The sequence below is a fragment of the Lynx canadensis genome, chromosome D2 (genome assembly GCF_007474595.2).
Source record: "Lynx canadensis isolate LIC74 chromosome D2, mLynCan4.pri.v2, whole genome shotgun sequence".
Taxonomy (NCBI): Eukaryota; Metazoa; Chordata; class Mammalia; order Carnivora; family Felidae; genus Lynx; species Lynx canadensis.
In genome coordinates this window covers 42692611-42709986 of record NC_044313.2, presented here as the reverse complement: position 1 = coordinate 42709986, position 17376 = coordinate 42692611, and the positions used below count along the sequence as shown (strand labels likewise).

The 17376-nt window shown below is 43.4% G+C and overlaps 1 pseudogene; it reads right to left on the bottom strand.

Annotated features, from left to right (window-relative positions):
* Window positions 1–5830: 5830 nt before the first annotated feature.
* Window positions 5831–6188, bottom strand: LOC115526749 (annotated as a pseudogene).
* Window positions 6189–17376: the final 11188 nt, after the last annotated feature.

Sequence of the window (17376 nt, the reverse complement as noted above, 5' to 3'; positions counted from 1 at the left end):
AGTATGGCTACTCTGGCTTTCTTTTGTTGACTATTAGCATGATAGATGGTTCTCCATCCCCTTATTTTCAATCTGAAGGTGTCTTTAGGTCTAAAGTGGGTCTCTTGTAAACAGCATATAGGTGGATCTTATTTTCTTATCCATTCTGTTACCCTATGTCTTTTGATTGGAGCATTGAGTCCATTGACATTTAGAGTGAGTACTGAAAGATATGAATTTATTGTCATTATGTTTCTTATAGAGTTGGAGTTTCTGGTAGTGTTCTCTGGTCCTTTCTAATCTTTTGTTGCTTTGGATATATATAGATATAGATATAGATATAGATATAGATATAGATAGATACAGATATATTTTTTTTCCATCTTTTCTCCTCTCAGAAAGTCCCCTTAAAATTTCTTGCAGGGCTGGTTTAGTGGTCACAAACTCCTTTAATTTTTGTATGTCTGGGAAACTTTTTATCTCTCCTTCTATTTTGAATGACAGCCTTGCTGGATAAAGAATTCTTGGCTGCATATTTTTCTGATTCAGCACATTGAATATATCCTGCCACTCCTTTCTGGCCTGCCAAGTTTCTGTGGATAGTCTGCTGCAAACCTGATCTGTCTTCCCTTGTATGTTAGGGACTTTTTTTCCCTTGCTGCTTTCATGATTCTCTCCTTGACTGAGTTGTGAATTTGACTATGATATGCTTTGTTGATGGTCGGTTTTTGTTGAATCTAATGGGGGTCCTCTGTGCTTCCTGGATTTTGATGTGTGTCTTTCCCCAGGTTAGGAAAGTTTTCCGCTATGATTTGCTCACATAACCCTTCTACCCCTATTTCTCTCTCTTCCTTTTATGGGACCCCTATGATTCTGATGTTGTTCCTTTTTAATGAGTCACTGATTTCTCTAATTCTTAAATCATGCTATTTTGCCTTAATCTCCCTCTTTTTTTCTGCTTCATTATTCTCTATAAGTTTGTCCTCTATATCGCTGATTCTCTGTTCTGCCTCGTCCATCCTTGCCGCCGCTGCATCCATCCGTGATTGCAGCTCAGTTATAGCATTTTTAATTTCATTCTGGCTATTTTTTACTTCTTTTATCTCCGCAGAAAGTGATTCTAATCTATTTTTGACTCCAGCTAGTATTCTTATTATCGTGATTCTAAATTCTGGTTCAGACATCTTGCTTGTATCTGTGTTGGTTAAATCCTGGCTGTCGTTTCTTTGTGCTCTTTCTTTTGGGGTGAATTCCTTCGTTTTGTCATTTTGAAGGGAGAAAAGGAATTAATGAGGTAGAAAAATTGAAATTAAAAAAATTAAAATTAAAAAAATATTAAAATTAAAAATTACACACACACAAATCAAATGATGCTAGGTCCTAGGTGTGTTTTGGTCTGGGTGTTGAAAGTGGTTTGACAGATTAGAGGGAAAAAAAGGGGAGGGAAGGAAATCGTTTGAGAATTTGAAAAAATGAATACACTGAAGTAGACTAAAGTGAGATGATGGGGTAAAATAGAATTTGAAAAAATATACACAAAAGTAAAGAATATAGTAGAAAAAAATTAAATAAAAATATTTTTAATAAAAATTAAAAATAAATATGAATTTTTTAATTTTTTTGTATTTAAGAAAAAAGAAATGAAAAAGAGAAAAAAGATAAAAAGGAGGAAAAAAGAAATTGTTTGAAAATTTGGAAAAGTGAATACATTGTCATAGACTAAAATAAATTGACGGAAGTAAAATAGAATTTGAAAAAGCTTACATAAAAGTAAAAAAACATAGTAATAAAAATTAAAGAAAGATATTCTTAATAAAAATTGAAAATTAAAACGAATTTTTTCTCTTTATTCAAGAAAAAGAAAAGAATTGTAAAAGAGAAAAAGAAAAAAAGAAAAAAGAAAGAAAGAAAATTGAATAGATGAACCTGCTAACAGATTGAAGTAGGACTGAAATTGCTTTGTTTTCCCCTAGAAGTCAGTCTACATAGCTCTTTATAGTCCATAAATTAAGCCAGCAGTGAGACAGGAGCTCTTGAAGAGCGAATTTGGCCCAGTTGGGCGGGGCTCAGTGTAACAGCTCTGCTCTCCACTAGATGGTGCTGCTAGCCTACTGGGGTGAATTGTTGCAGCGCTTGTAGGTGCGTATGCGCATGCGCAGGAGTGGTGAAAATGGAGTCACCCAGCCACCCAGTCTGTTCTTCCAGATGGGCAATCATGCACTGGTCCTCCGTCTTCAGCTCTCGTCCACTCCCCGCCTTTCCACTCTCCATGACCAGGCCCCAGACAGATACCTCTCTCCCGAGTTTTGTCTCAGATGCGGCTGTTTTCCCCAGCCCCTTACTTCCGAAGGACTGCGGCTTTGACCCGTTCCTCCCCTCTGAGGGAGGGTCTCACCAAACAATGGCCAAATGAGCAATGGCCGAATGAGCAATGGCCAAATGTCAGCTGCACCCAGGAACGCCCACTGGACCCTGCTGTTGCCGGTGCCCAGAGACTGCGGCCAGGTGTCAGCCTGTCCCAGAAAAAGTTCGCAAGACAGTGTAGCAGCAGTGTTTCAGGGATTATGGGAAATCACAACACACATCTGGCACCAGGACCCTTAACGACCTTGTTCAGCTCCAGTGAATGTGGCCATTTTCGGGGGTCTGCTGGGACTAGGTGGCTTCAACAGTCTCTACCAAACGTCCTTTCAGCAGTGGAACTGCTTTTCCCTGTGTGGCCTGAGAACCTCCCAGACCCCACTCTGCTCTTGGGGATTCACCCTTCCCACCAGAGCACTGCCAGGTATTGAGCTGTGGAGTTGCATCCTTTGCGCTCCCCTTGTTTACAGTCTTAATGGAATTTAAACCTTCTCCTTTCTCCCTTTTCAGTTTAGTCCCTGTGGCTGTTTCCAATTTTCCACTTTCTCTCCAGCTGCTTTTCGGGAGGGGTGCTTTTCCCGTATTCTCCCCCCTTCCTCCAGTCCTCTCTCTGCCTGCAAAAGTGGCTCCTGCCCACCGGCAGCTTCTCTCTCCCCAAGTTCACCTCTCTGCGCCACGTACCTGCTGAATTCTGTGGTTCAGTTTGTGCAGATTGTTGTGTTAATCCTCCAATCAGTTTTCTAGGTGTGTAGGATGGTTTAGTGTTGGTCTGGCTGTATTTCATGGACGCGAGACACACAAAAAACTTCCATGCTGTTCTGCCATCTTGGCTCCTCCCCCAAATCTCCTCCTTATTTTTAACCTAAGCAACCAATATGGATCCTTTGTCCATAACCTAATCTGTTGTGACCATGTCACAAGTCCCAGGGACATTTGTTTTTCCCACCCTTTAGTAGACAGTGCTTTGAAGGTTCCCTGGGTGTTACACCAGCCTCACACCTCCACAGAGGGGTCAAGCAGGTCCCCATTTCCACCTATGATAAATGTACCATATGAAAACTTATTTCCTTGAGACGTTTTTGATGGCAAGTAGGGAAGTGGAATTCTCAAGGCTTTTGCTTGTTCTCGAGAAATGAGTTTTTCAAGAAACCTGTTGGGTGACTCAACAAAAGGCTATAAGGGACATAAAAACACTGGGATTGTTTCACAAAATGTGGAATAAAAAAACCCAAACACTTATAGATGGAAATATTACTTTGTAGAATACATGGTTTCAAATATGAGTAGTTTAATAAACTAGATGAACACAGACATAACTATTTCTTCTATGTCTCAAAAGTTTTACATATTCATGATGAATAAAAGTTGGGAAAATTGAAATATTTTGGTAAGGAGTTGTCATGCATTGGGTTATATAAGGTGGTTTTTCAGTTACAGAAGGAGACTCATTTCCTGAGAAGACTCTGACTCCCCTTGTCCTTCCACATTTTATTTTATTTTTTTAAACATTTTATTTTATTTTATTTTTTAACTTTGTGAAGTCACTCTTCTTTCTTTCTTTTTTTTTTTTAATTTTTAATGTTTATTTATTTGAGAGACAGAGCATGAGTGGGGGAGGGACAGAGAGAGACAGAGACACAGAATCTGAAGCAGGCTCCAGGCTCTGAGCTGTCAGCACAGAGCCCGACGCGGGGCTCCAACTCACAAACCACGAGATCGTGACCTGAGCTGAAGTCAGACGCTCAACTGACTGAACCACCCAGGTGCCCCAGTCACTCCTCTTTCTATTGCTCTTGATTAGTTTTCCCACTTTTTCCGCACAAAGAGTTTTCTGGAATATGCTCTGGATTTGGTCTCCGGTCGTTGACCATCCTCAGGTACCACTGGCTCTGCTCCCCTTTTATCTGAGGTTCTGCTGGCTTCTCACTGATTCTCTTCCCCTAGTTTTATACATCCTTCATGATGCATGGGAACAATTGCTCAAGTGCAGGAGACAAGGCAAACCCAACTCCAACAACCTCAAACATTAGGAGTCAGGGAGTCAATTTCCTTTTTCATTACCTCCTTAGCCTGGAGGGATACTCCAGTGGTTTCTACTTGGAGTTTCCTATTACAATAAACACTCTTTAAATCCTGGAGCAGCTCCACGGCAGTCAGGCCGTGGGGAAATGACCCTGATGTCTGCTGCCTCATAGGACCTGCCGTTGACACTGGTCAAATCTTCAATTGTCACCTGGTGCTATTAAAGCCATGATTAGTGGACCAAGTTGGTGGTCTGAATATCAAGGAATCAGTTCTATCTCAGAGTGAGGGTCAATGGTAACTGAAAGTTTGGGGGGAATCCTCTCTACCTGGCACAGTACCTGGCAAAATCACCACAGGTTTTTGGTGAAAGACTAGGAAGAAGGTGCATAGTATGCACTTGTGCTGTTGAAGTTCATCAGGGGCCTCTTAAGTCTGCAAATAGGCTTACCAGGGGCTGCAACTCTAGTAAAGTTGGGCCTCTATTCACCAGACCTAAAGTACATTTGATTATACAGTTTATATGCAGTTGGATGATGCTGTTGACCAAATATTTCCTACTCTCTACCTTCAGGGCACCTGCCTGTTTGCACTTCTTACCCCCTTGTGCTTTAGTGGGGAACACATGACTAGTTCTGGCCAATCAGTTATGATCAGATGACGTGTGCCACTCAGGACCAAAGCGTCTGGTCGCCAATTTGTCACCTTTCAGAACAATTCCTCTGCTTGTGAGTCTGGCAATGTTCAAGATCGTGACGGTCCCATCAGCCTAGATCCTAGAGCGAGAAAGTCAAGTGAAAGGGATCTGGCAACTAGCAATAGATACACAACATGAACAAGAAATAAACTTTTGTTATCTTATATCATTAAGATTTTGACATAATCGGGGCACCTGGCTGGCTCAGTTGGTTAAATGTTTGACTTCAACTCAGGTCATGATCTCTGGTTTGTAAGTTCGAGCCCTGCATCTGGGCTCTCTGCTGTCAGCATGAAGCCCACTTTGGATCCTCTGTCTCCCTCTCTCTCTGCCCCTCTCAGAAAGAAAGTCAGGCGCGCTCTCTCTCTCTCTCTCTCTCTCACCACCAATGAATAAAATGAATAAAAACATTTATTCAAATGTTTTGAGTGAACAAAAATGAATAAAACATTAAAGAAATTTAAAAAAAGATTTTGACATAATCTAGCGTACTTTTGTTTTTGTTGCCTTTTTTTTCATTACTCAACAAAGCTTCATTTTTTTTTTTAATTTTTTTTTCAACGTTTATTTATTTTTGGGACAGAGAGAGACAGAGCATGAACGGGCGAGGGGCAGAGAGAGAGGGAGACACAGAATCGGAAACAGGCTCCAGGCTCTGAGCCATCAGCCCAGAGCCCGACGCAGGGCTCGAACTCACGGACTGCGAGATCGTGACCTGGCTGAAGTCGGACGCTTAACCGACTGCGCCACCCAGGCGCCCCAAAGCTTCATTTTTTTATTTAGCTTTCTGACTCTGAGCTTGTGCCTTCAACACTTTCACAACAGCCTCAATAAGGAAAGCACACTTGATCCTGTCACAAACACACTCAGCGCACAAGGAGTCACCCTAGGCCCTGCCGACATGTGTTTTTAGTTCTAGGCCACCTCATAAGTTCATAAGAACTGTAGACCTCACAACACAAACTCCTCCAAGTCAGCCTGGGCGTGTGCCACACGTAGATTTTGGTGCTTTCCCAACCTACCTGGTATAAAGGCAAATGGCTCTATTACCAGGGGTTTAGGACAGGCTAGTTTTGTTAGAGGTTGTATTGTAGGACAGCCTACAATGATGTGTCAAATGCACCACCATTCTGAATGCCTGTGGATGCTGCCCCCAGAAGAGAGTTAGCATACTATGATCGACCCAGAAACTGATGCTGGGAGATGAAGCGTGCCTCAACAAAAACCCGACTCTTGTGGCTTTGACTTAGGGATCAACTCATGGAACAAGAAAGCTGACTTTGGAAGCTGTTTCATATTGATACAGTTGACACAACCATCACCTGCAATTACTCGGAAGGTAGATAATGAACCTAGTAAGCTTGTGACCTGATAAGCTTGTAGCTTGTAGCTCCAGAAGAGTCTAAAAAAAATATGTTAGTAGCTTGTATTGGTTGGTGTTGACTGCATATTACATGATACTTCAAGAAAATGATATACTCAGGAAATAATGAACTAATTTATTGTAAGCAGGAATGGAAGGAAAGAGAGAGTTTTGGCAGTCTTAGTTCCATCCTGAGGCCTCCTCCTTTGGCTTGTAGAGGGACCATCTTCTCCCCTTTGTCTTCATGAGGTCTTTGCATGTGTCTATGTCCAAATTGCCTCTTCTTCTTCTTCTTTTTAATGTTTATTTACTTATTTTGAGAGAGAAAGAGAATCCCAAGCAGACTCTACACTCAGTAGGAGAATAGTGCAGGGTTCAACCCCATGAACTGTAGATCATGACCTGAGCCAAAATCAAGAGTCAGCCCCTAATCCAACTGAGCTACCCAGGCCCCCTCTAATTGTCTCTTCTTATAAAGACACTAGCCATACTGGAGTAGAGTCCACCCCAATGAGCTCATTTATCCTTATCTATCTCTTTAAAGACCCTACCTCTGGGATGCCTGGCTCACTCAGTCAGAGGAGCATGTGACCCTTGATCTCAGGGTTGTAAGTTCGAGGCTCATGCTGGTGTAGAGATTTCTTAAATAAATAGAACTTTAAAAAAGACCTTACTTCCAAATATTCTGAGGTTCTGAGGGTTAGGACTTGAACATATGAATTTGGGGTGGGGGGTGGCACAATTCAGCCCACAAGACTCTCCCACCAAGCTTGATGGGTTTAAGGTACCTGGAATTAAATAGATGGAGATGAGAAGAAAGAACTGTGGTTATGCTACTGCAAATAAAGCTGATTGGAATCAAATTGTTTAAAATGATAATGAAATGTCTGGGGCACCTGGGTGGCTCAGTGGGTTGAGCATCAGACTCTTGATTTTGGCTTAGGTCATGATCTCATGCTTCATGGGATTGAGCCCCATGCCTGACTCTGCTTTGATAGTGTGGAGCCTGCTTGAGATTCTCTCTCCCCCTCTCTCTCTGCCCCTGACCTCTGCTCAAATGCTCTCTCTCTCAAAAAAAAAAAAAAGAATGATAATGAAATGTCACTCCATATCTATGGTAGTACTCCTTGCCTTAAATCTAATTTGATCATAGTAGAGCCTTATCAGGTGTTTTTTTTTAAGTGATTAGTGTTTTAGATACAGTGCTTCCATTTTGTTTTCAGTTTATGTATAAACAACAGATAGTTGTGTTTTGCTTTATTGTCCAAGATGAACTCTCTGCCTTTTAATGTTTTCCCAGTTCTATTGAGAAATAATTGACATATAACATTGTATTAGTTTAAGGTGTGCAACATTACGATTTGATCTATGTATATATTGTGAAATGATCAGCACAATAAGTTTAGTTAACATCCATCACCTCACATAGTTATACATTTTTTTATTGTAGTGAGAACTTTTAAGATATACTCTCTTAGCAACTTGCAAATATACAATACAGTAGTGTTAACCAGTCACCATGTTGTACATTACATCCAGAGAACTTACTCATTCATCTTGCGAGTGGATGAGTTGGTACATTTTGACGACCTTCACTACCCCCACCTTTCACCCTTTGCCTTTTAAATTAATTGGATTTAATAATTTTTATTTAGCGTAATTTTTATATGGTTGAGTTTAAGTATTCCATCTTATTGTTTATTATTTGTCTTATTTGTTCTTTGTGTCACTTCTCTTGGGTTCTTTTGGGTCAACTGAGGATTTTTTAGTATTGTAAGCATTGCAAGCATTTTTTTAGTATTGTATTTCATCTCCTTTATGGCATTTTACCTACAGCTCTTTGCATTGTATTTTAGTGATTGCTTTAAAAATTATAATATGCAAACTTAATTTATCAAGTCACTGAAATTCTGCAATAAAGTATTTCAGATATTGTTTATGCTTAGTTTTAGAATTTACACTTGGTTTCTTTTGTGGAATTTCCACATCTCTCCTGAAATTCCCATTTCTTTACTTTTTATGTTTATCTTTTTTATACATTCTTCAATGTACTTTCCCTTAAAGTTTATTTATTTAGTGGGGGGAGGGGCAAAGAGAGAGGGAGATACAATCCCAAGCAGGCTTCCCACTGTCAGCTCAGAGCTCAGTGTGGGGCTCGAACCCACAGACCATGAGATCATGACCTGAACTGAAATCATAGCTGGATGCCTAACTGACTGAGCCACCTAGGTGCCCCTGGAATACTTACTTTTAAATCCTTGTCTGCTACTGTCAATATCTTTATCATCTATTGGTCTGCTCCCAGTGACCATTTCCCTCTATATTATGAGTCACATTTTCCTGCTTTTCAGCATGGCCAGCAAATTCTTAATGGCTTCTGAATATTTTGGATCATACAATTTAAAGACTCTAAATTCCATGATCTTCCACTTACAAATGTCAAGTGTTATTCTTGGAGGAACTTAAACCACAGGCAGATCATTTTGATCCTGAAGGCTTGGTTTTAGACTTTTTTAGAGTGGGTCTATTTCAATTTTGCCCTTAGTCCTAGGATGTAGTCCTTAATTCCAGGAAGTGGTCCTTACTTTTAAGGTGTGGCCTTTCCCGGGTTTCAACGGAAAGCCAGAATGTTTACCAGGCGTCTCTAACTTGACAGGATTTGAGCTCCAAACTTTTGTTTCTCTGGCATTGGACAGCGGTTGAAATTTCCATTCAACTTTCGCCTTCTTCTGGATTCCTTGGAGTCTTGCCCTATACATGTGCAGTAGGAGTCAGCCAAGGATTTCAGAGGAGTTTGTACACAGATCTTGGGGTTCTCCCTCTGGTACATCTTTGTTTCTGGGATTCTCCCCTCAATTTTAGATGCTCTGAGGCCCTGACCTCTGATTCCTCAGCTGGGTATGTTGGCCTCTTTTTGCTTGAGATCTATCCCCACCCCCACTCCACCCCCACCTACCCCCCCACCCCCACCTGGCTGAGTCCTACACTGCAGAGACTGAGTGACCTGGGAGAAAAGTTGGATAAATGGGGATCTCACTCCACGTTCCTCCCTTTTTTTCAAGGATCATATGCCCTTCAGTTTCTGCCCACTTTTGGTTGCTCTTGAATTCCTTCAAACAGTTGGTTTGTAAACCGTTATATTTTGTCCAGAATTCATAATTGTTATCAGTGGACAATTAGTCTAATAGAAGCCACCATTACTAACTAGAAGTGGAAAGCTCCTGAAGACTTGTAAGTCTGCTCATTGCTTTTTTAATGCTCATTTCTTTATTAGTGAGGTGTAGTGCTTTTTGTTTCCTTATTGGCCATGTATATTTCTTTTATGAATTGGCCATACTGTGTGGTTTGTCCAGATATCTATTGGGATGTTCATTTATTTTTGTTAGGACTTAAATATTAGTAACATCAACTCCTTTTCTCTCACACATGTCATAAATGCTTTTTCCTGGCTTTTTTTTTTAATTAAAAAAATTTTAATGTTTACTTATTTTTGAGAGAGAGAGACACAGAGTGCGAGTGGGGGAAGGGCAGAGAGAGGGAATCCAAGCAGTCTCCTGGCTCTGAGCTGTCAGCACAGAGACCATGTCAGGGCTCGAACTCAGGAACCAAACCGTGAGATCATGACCTGAGCGGAAGTTGGACGCTTAACCAACTGAGCCACTCAGGCACCCCTTTACTGGCTTTTTATTTGCCTTTTAACTTGGTTTATTACATTTTTCCATATATAATATTTACATTAAAATTTATTTATTTATTTATTTTGAAAGAGAGAGCATGAGCAGGAGATTGGGAAAGAGGGAGAGAGAGAGAATTCCAAGCAGGCTCCACCCTGTCAGTGCAGAGCGTGAGGCAGAGCTCTAACACATGAATCAAATCAAACCTTGAGATCGCGACCTGAGCCAAAACCAAGAGCTGGAAGCTTAACCAATTGAGCCACCAAAGCGCCCTGATAAAATTTACATTTTTATGTAGACAAATATGTCAATATTTTCCTATGTGTCTTTATTTTTCCTGAAATGTCTGGGAAAGGTCTATAAGATTATGAAAATATACTCACATTGGGGCACCTGGCTGGCTCAGTTGATAGATATGACTTCATCTCTGTGGTGAGTTCAAGCCACCTGTTGGGTGTAGAGATTACTTAAAAAAAAAAATCTTAAGAAATATATATTCTTGCATATTTTCTTGGCTGTTTAGTTTTGCTGTTTTGTTATGGCTGATTTCATTTTTAAGTAATCTCTACACCCAACATGGGGCTTGAACCCACAATCCTGAGATCAAGAGTTATACGCTCCACCAACTGAGCCAGCCAGGTACCCCATGGCTGACTTTTTAAAACCATTAAATCTTTGCTCTAAGATTTGCTCTGAGATTTTTGTGAAAGCGACATCTTTTTTTTTTTTTTAGGTTTATTTATTTATTTTGTGTGAGAGAGAGCAAGCAGGAGAGGGGCAAAGAGAGAGAGAGAGAGACAGACAGAGAGAGAGAATCCCAAGCAGGCTCCGAGCTGTCAGCACTGAATCTGATGTGAAGCTCAATTTTACAAACCAGAAGATCATGACGGGGGCCAAAATCAATAGTAGGATGCTTAACTGACTGAGCCACCTAGGCGCCATGGGACATCTCTTCTTAAAATGGGTCAAAGTCACCTATTTAAATGTTTAGCTATGTCGTTTATTGAAAAATCTATCCTTTTTCCAGAGTTTAAAAGTGTAGCCCCGTCACATATAAATGACTAGATGTGTGGTTCTGTTTCTGGTCTCTGTTCTGGTTTCTGTTCCACTCATCTGTTTATTTATCCTTCTGCTAGTCCCACAGTATTTTATTACAGTAATTTTCTGGTACATATTTTATTTATATCTGGCAAGACACGGCCTTTCCTTGTTCTTTTTTTTCTTCTTCTTCTTTTTCCAAGAATTTCTGTTTGCATGTGTTTCTTCCTGAAGATGACATTTTACAGCCAATCCCTTGAGTTATAAAAACTATGTGTGAATTTGTTTCTATTGCGGTGGTTCAGGCAGCAAAGCCTCTCTAGCAGGATTGTCACTGCTCTAAGGCACCTGCTCGCCTTGTTTACCCACAGAGGCAGCCTGTGAGGGCCTGGGGTCGCTAAGGTTGGACAGAGGCGTGGGTCTGGCTAAAGTGGGGCCTCCGCAGCACCCTGAGGTGGTGATGAGGCCCAAGCCACGGTGCACGGCCTCCCCGGAGGGCTGCCTCTGATTGCGGGCGGGGAGTCTGGAGATGGACAGGAGTGGGACCTCTGGGTCCGCGCGAGTAGTCCTTGCTCGCGGGGTGCCCCTCGGAATGCCCAGGCCGGCTTCGCGTGCTGGCGGTGCATCTGGATGGGCGCCTTCTGCTCCTCTGGGGGTGGAAGGGGCCAGCAGGTGGGGCTCTGAGCGGCCTCAGGGCTGTGGGTGCAGAGCGAGTCCCCCGTGATGCCACGTGCCACGGTTGCAATTAAAATCAGGACCTAGAGACAGATCCCAACTGTTATCATTATTACTTAATATTGTTTAGGACACTCAAGCAGAGAAAATGAGGAAATGAAATAACTGATATGACATCTGGTAACAAGAAGTGAAATCACCTATTTCTCAGATAACTGGGCAACTGAAAAGACCCTAGTTAAAAAAAAAAAAATCTGGAATAGGTGAATCTGGGAAGTTTGTTCAATCAACCTAGACATACCAAAATCTGTGGCTTTTGTCTCCTCTAGCAACAAGAATCTTTATAAATTGATTTCACAAGAAAATCACATAAGTTATATTTTAGACAAACTATAAGATCTCAGTGAAACACAGAAAATAAGATCCGACCGAATGGAAAAGCATAATAATGATGGGAAACTAAAAAATAAATGTCAATTTAAAAAAAAATCAGTATTTTCCATTGAAAGCAATTCCAACCATCTCAAATGATAATTATTGTCTTTGGAAGGAGAACTATTTAATAAAATAACCCTAAGAGCTTATTTGGAAGAGTAAATGCCCAAGAGCAGTCAAGAAATACACAAGAATAGGGGCGCCTGGGTGGCTTGGTTGGTTGGGCGCCCGACTCTTGATCTCAGCTCGGATCTTGATCTAAAGGGTTGTGAGTTCAGGCCTGTATTGGGCTCCATGCTGAGCATGAAGCCTACTTGAAAAGAAAAGAGAAGAGAAGAGAAGAGAAGAGAAGAGAAGAGAAGAAGGAGGGAAAGAAGGAAGGAAGGAAGGAAGGAAGGAAGGAAGGAAGGAAGGAAGGAAGAAACAAGAATAGTGAGGTAAGACTTAGCTTACCAGATATCAGAACATATTCTAGAACCCCTATAATCAAATCAGTATGACATTGCCATAGGCAGAAATAAATGGATCACTGGAACAATTAATTAGAAAACCCGGAAATGCATTGCAGCACCCATGAGAATAGAATATATAACCCAGTTGGTAGCTCATTGTAGTGGAAACAGAAAGGTGTATTCAATAAGTGGTGCAGGCACAGTGGCTGGCTAGCTGAAAGAAAAGAAACAAGTATCATCCCCCTTTGCTGCTGGAACATCTTTAGCTCCAGTTCTATGGACCACATTGCATGAATGGCTGCACCAGCCAGGTGGGACACCACTGCTGTCCAGGTATACTTACTCAATGGCCTGCCAGGCCCTCTGCTGGTCACTGAAGTTGCAGCAATGACTAAAGAATGAGCCCACCCCAGAGGCCCTCACCCATGTGGAGAGAGGGGCAGCACAGGGAGGTAAGGTGTATAATGGAACCCTGTATAAAATAAATGGAGAGGGAGATACAGTTGCCTGGCAAGGGACGTATGACCCGAGTTTGAAGAGTGAGCAGGCATCTTCACTGCTGAGGCTGGGGAAGGGCAGGTCCATCTCAGAGGCTCCCGAGGCTGCTCCCCAGTGACTGACTGACCAGCAGCCCAGAGCAGACCTCCACATTGAACGTCAGAAGCACCAGAGAGGGGCCCTGAGGGATCCAGTGGGGATCCAAGGGTCTGGCCAGGCAATGCAGGGGACAGAGCTGACTGGCCGTCCATGTTCTATCTGTGTCATCTGCAGTTCCCCCCTCAGTGGGAACCAGAAGGTCCAGAAGAGGGGGCCCTGGCCTCCAGCCAGGCTCTCTGTCCCCTGGAGCCTGGCTTGGTCTCTGCAGTTGTTGTACGAGCTGGTTCTGTAACCCGCCCAGAGAGGGATCCATGTGCGTGGTCCAGGGCCTGCTCAGGGAGGTGAGAAGAAGTCCATCCCAGGAGTTCCAGACTGGCCTGACAGTGTACTTGTATTCATCAGTGGCTGGAAAGTCTTTGTTCCTTTGTATTTTCCATTAAATGGTAGATGCTGGCAGAATCTGCGTTAGCTGCACTTCCTTGAGGAAGGGCACCCTCCTCTGGAGCTCTCTGGCGGGTATGGCCTGTGGTTGTTTGGCCCGTGTTAGTCTTATCTCCTCAGCTCAACTTTGACTATCAGCCCTGACTTCCAGAGCAGAGAAAGGGGAGACTGAGGACAATGGGGGCAGAGTTGGTGGTCTGCAGGGGCTGTTGGGAGTCAGGGACAGATTCTAGGATGTTTCGGTAGAATTTGGGCGTGGGGAAGTACAGTGGGGTATGAGGGACAGCTAGTGATCAGGACTAGGAAGAAGGAGGGGAAGAAAGGGGCACACAGCTGTCCCAAGAAACAGGTGTGTTGGTGCCAATGCACAGGGATGGGTGGGCTGAATGTCTCCAGGAGGAGCTGGGGCATGCCAGCTGAGTGGCTCCCAGAGTGCCATAGCCCGGCAGATGGAGCAGCACTCACCTGTGACCCTCCTAAGGGTGAGTGGATTTACTCCATTAAGCTCACCAGAAACCGAGGTCAGAAAGCCGACAGCCTGGTTTTCCCGTCCCCCAGAAGAATGTTTTCCCGAGTCAGGGTCTACACCAGAAAACATGCTAGTCTCTAGAAGACACACTCAGGTTAAACTGATGAGGCTTTGTAGGGGGCCAGAGGGGACAGCCTAGGGTCTCCAGCCACCTCAGGCCATACCCGGCTCCAGATGGCTGAGGAACTCAACTTCTGAGCTCCCCGTAGCCCACTTTGGGAAGCTCAGGGCTAAGGGTGCAGGCAGGCAATCCCCTCTGCTCACACGACACCACCCCTGCACACCCCCTTCCTTGTCAGGCACATGATACCTGGGTAGCTTTCTCTCCATAGAGCATAGTCACACCCCAGCACCGCCGGCCAAGGAGACCTGAGGTCACCAGGAGGAGTGATGGGGGCTCCGCAAGATTTTAACCACACTCTACCACAGATGAGTCCAGGCTTGCTTATGTTAGCGGGGGGTACTCATACACCTGAGTATGTGAAGTCCTATGAGTTCATTTTCCAGGGGCAATGCTTTTTCTATGATATCCAGGTTCTTTGAGAGCATCTCAGTTCTCTCCAGTATACTCCCTTTGTCATATAATACACAGCAGAGAGGCTCCTGACCAGTCTCTAGGCAGGGGTATGGCTCATATTAGAAAACATTGACAACGTCAAATTTTAAAAAATGTTTATTTATTTTTGAGAGAGAGAGAGCATGAGTGGGGGAGGGCAGAGAGAGAAGGGGACAGAGGATCTGAAGCAGGCTCCACGGATCTCAGAGAGCCCAATGCAGGGCTCGAACTCACAAACCGTGAGATCATGACCTGAACTGAAGTCAGATGCTTAACTGACTGAGCCACCCAGGCGCCCCTAAAATGTCAAATTTTATCAAATGTTCTCTAATTGTCAATGAAGATGGTCATAATTTTTCTTCTTTGAATAATCACTGTGTCTGTTCTATTCATCAATTTCCTAATGTATCTATCCATGCAATTCTGGTAGAAACCACACTTAGTCATGGTATATTAATTTTTGATGTACTGTTAGATTCAATTTGGATTCTTGCTTTGCTATCTGTAAGTGCTGTTAGGCCTTAGTTTTCTTGTATTTTTCTGAGTCCTGGCTTAGGAAGAATGCAGGAAGCCCTGATGTTTATAGGGAATTATAAACTAGCTACTGAAATAAGGAACGATAGACAAAATCACTGCCTCCTCCATCCCCTCCTGTAACCCCCATCCAGTGTGGTAACCATTGTGTTTGGTTTCCCCAAATTTACTCTCCCAATTCCCTTAATGATTCATCTAAGTCACTGCTGTCTAGTAGAACTTTCTTCAGTGATGCAAATGTTCTATAATATGTGTTGTCCACTATAGTAGCCGCTAGCCACGTGTGGCTATTGAGCACTTGAAATGTGACTAGTGCAACTGAGGGAATGAATTTTTAATTTTGTTTAATTTCTGTTTTAATTTCAATAGCCATAGGTGGTTCGAGGCTACCATATTAGACAGTGTAGATCTAAACTAATTGTGGTCCTAAGGCGATTTTCCTTGATAGAAGTTTGTTTAGGAATGGGCATTTGACCCTATCTTAAGGGAAAAATACATGGGACCTTCCTAATAAGAGGACATTCCTCTTCTTCCTTGGGGTATCATTTCTGAAAATGATGTTTCCATCCCTTAAGCTTGGATCACTCACCAATAAATGAAACCATTTTATCACAAGCTTAAGATGATAAACCAGTGCAGAGGAAAGCACAGTTAGAAAAACCATACAAAAGCAGACTGGGAGCCCTGGTGGGCTGAGACTACAGCATCTGGTTCTGGTTGTCTGTTACTGTGGAACAAACTACCCCAAAGCCTAAAGGCTTAAACCAGCAACCACTTACTTATATCTCACAATTCTATGGGTCAGGAATTTGGCAGGGCTCTGCTGCACGATTCTTCTGTGCATGAACTGAGGTCACTCGTATCTAACTGGCAGATGGCAAGGTCCTAGGCGGCTTACCTCATGTGCCTGGCACCTGGCAGGTGTGGCTGGAAGTCTGAGCTCTGATGGACCATCAACTGAAGCAGGTACATGTGGCTTTTGCGGCAAGGCAGGCTGAGTCATCAGACTTTCTTGCGAGGCAGCCGGGGCTCCCCACATAGAGTGTCCCAAGAGACAGAAAGTGGAAGCTTCCAGTCTCTTTTATTATTATTATTATTATTATTATTATTATTATTTTAAGTCTACTTATTTTTGAGAGAGAGCATGAGCAGGGGAAGGGCAGAGAGAGAGTGAGAGCGAGAGCGAGAGAGAGAATCCCAAGCAGGCTCTGCACTGTCAGCGTGAAGCCCGGTATGGGGCTTGAACTCACTAACCGTGAGATCATGACCTGAGCCAAAACCGAGAGTCGGATGCTTAACTGACAGAGCCACCCAGACGCCCCAAGCTTCCAGTCTCTTAAGGCTGGGACCCTGTCTGGTACAACATGACTCTCACCATATTCTACTGGTTAAAGCAGTCACAGAACTTGCCCAAGTTCAAGGAGAGGGCATTTCACATCTCAATGGGAGAAGTGTCAAAGAATTTGAGGCCATGCGTTGAATCTACCACACTGGCAATGCTTACTTTGAACACCACTTTGAGTCAGGGCAGCTGAAACCATGTGAATCCCACTCTCAACCTGCGTATTTCTCATCTCCAAAATGTTCACTCTTGCCCTCTGGGCCATGGAAGAATCTGGGCAGTGGGTTCCAACTCCTTAATGCTGCCCCACCTGGCCACTCACCTCTCCCTTTCTGGTCTACTACCTCTTCTTCTGGGGTCTCAGGCCCTCCTCTGGCACTTCCTGGCACCTCCCCATGCGAACCAGGTTACGGAACCTGAGTGGGTGTGGGGCCAGACACCCTGCTCTGATGGACAGGTGTCTTTTTCTCCTACAGCTGCCGAGAAATGCTTGTGCTAGATCCAGTCCGTGCCCCTCCCTGTTTTTACTCCATCACTGTCTGCCCGATGTTATAGGTGACCCTTCTGGAGGACCACCTGCTACCGCCACATCCTCAAGGCACAGGGAAGGTTTGGATCTTCATTGGAACGGGTTTGCTGAGCTGGGCTCAGCCTTGTGGGGCAGGCTATGTCTGCCTAGTG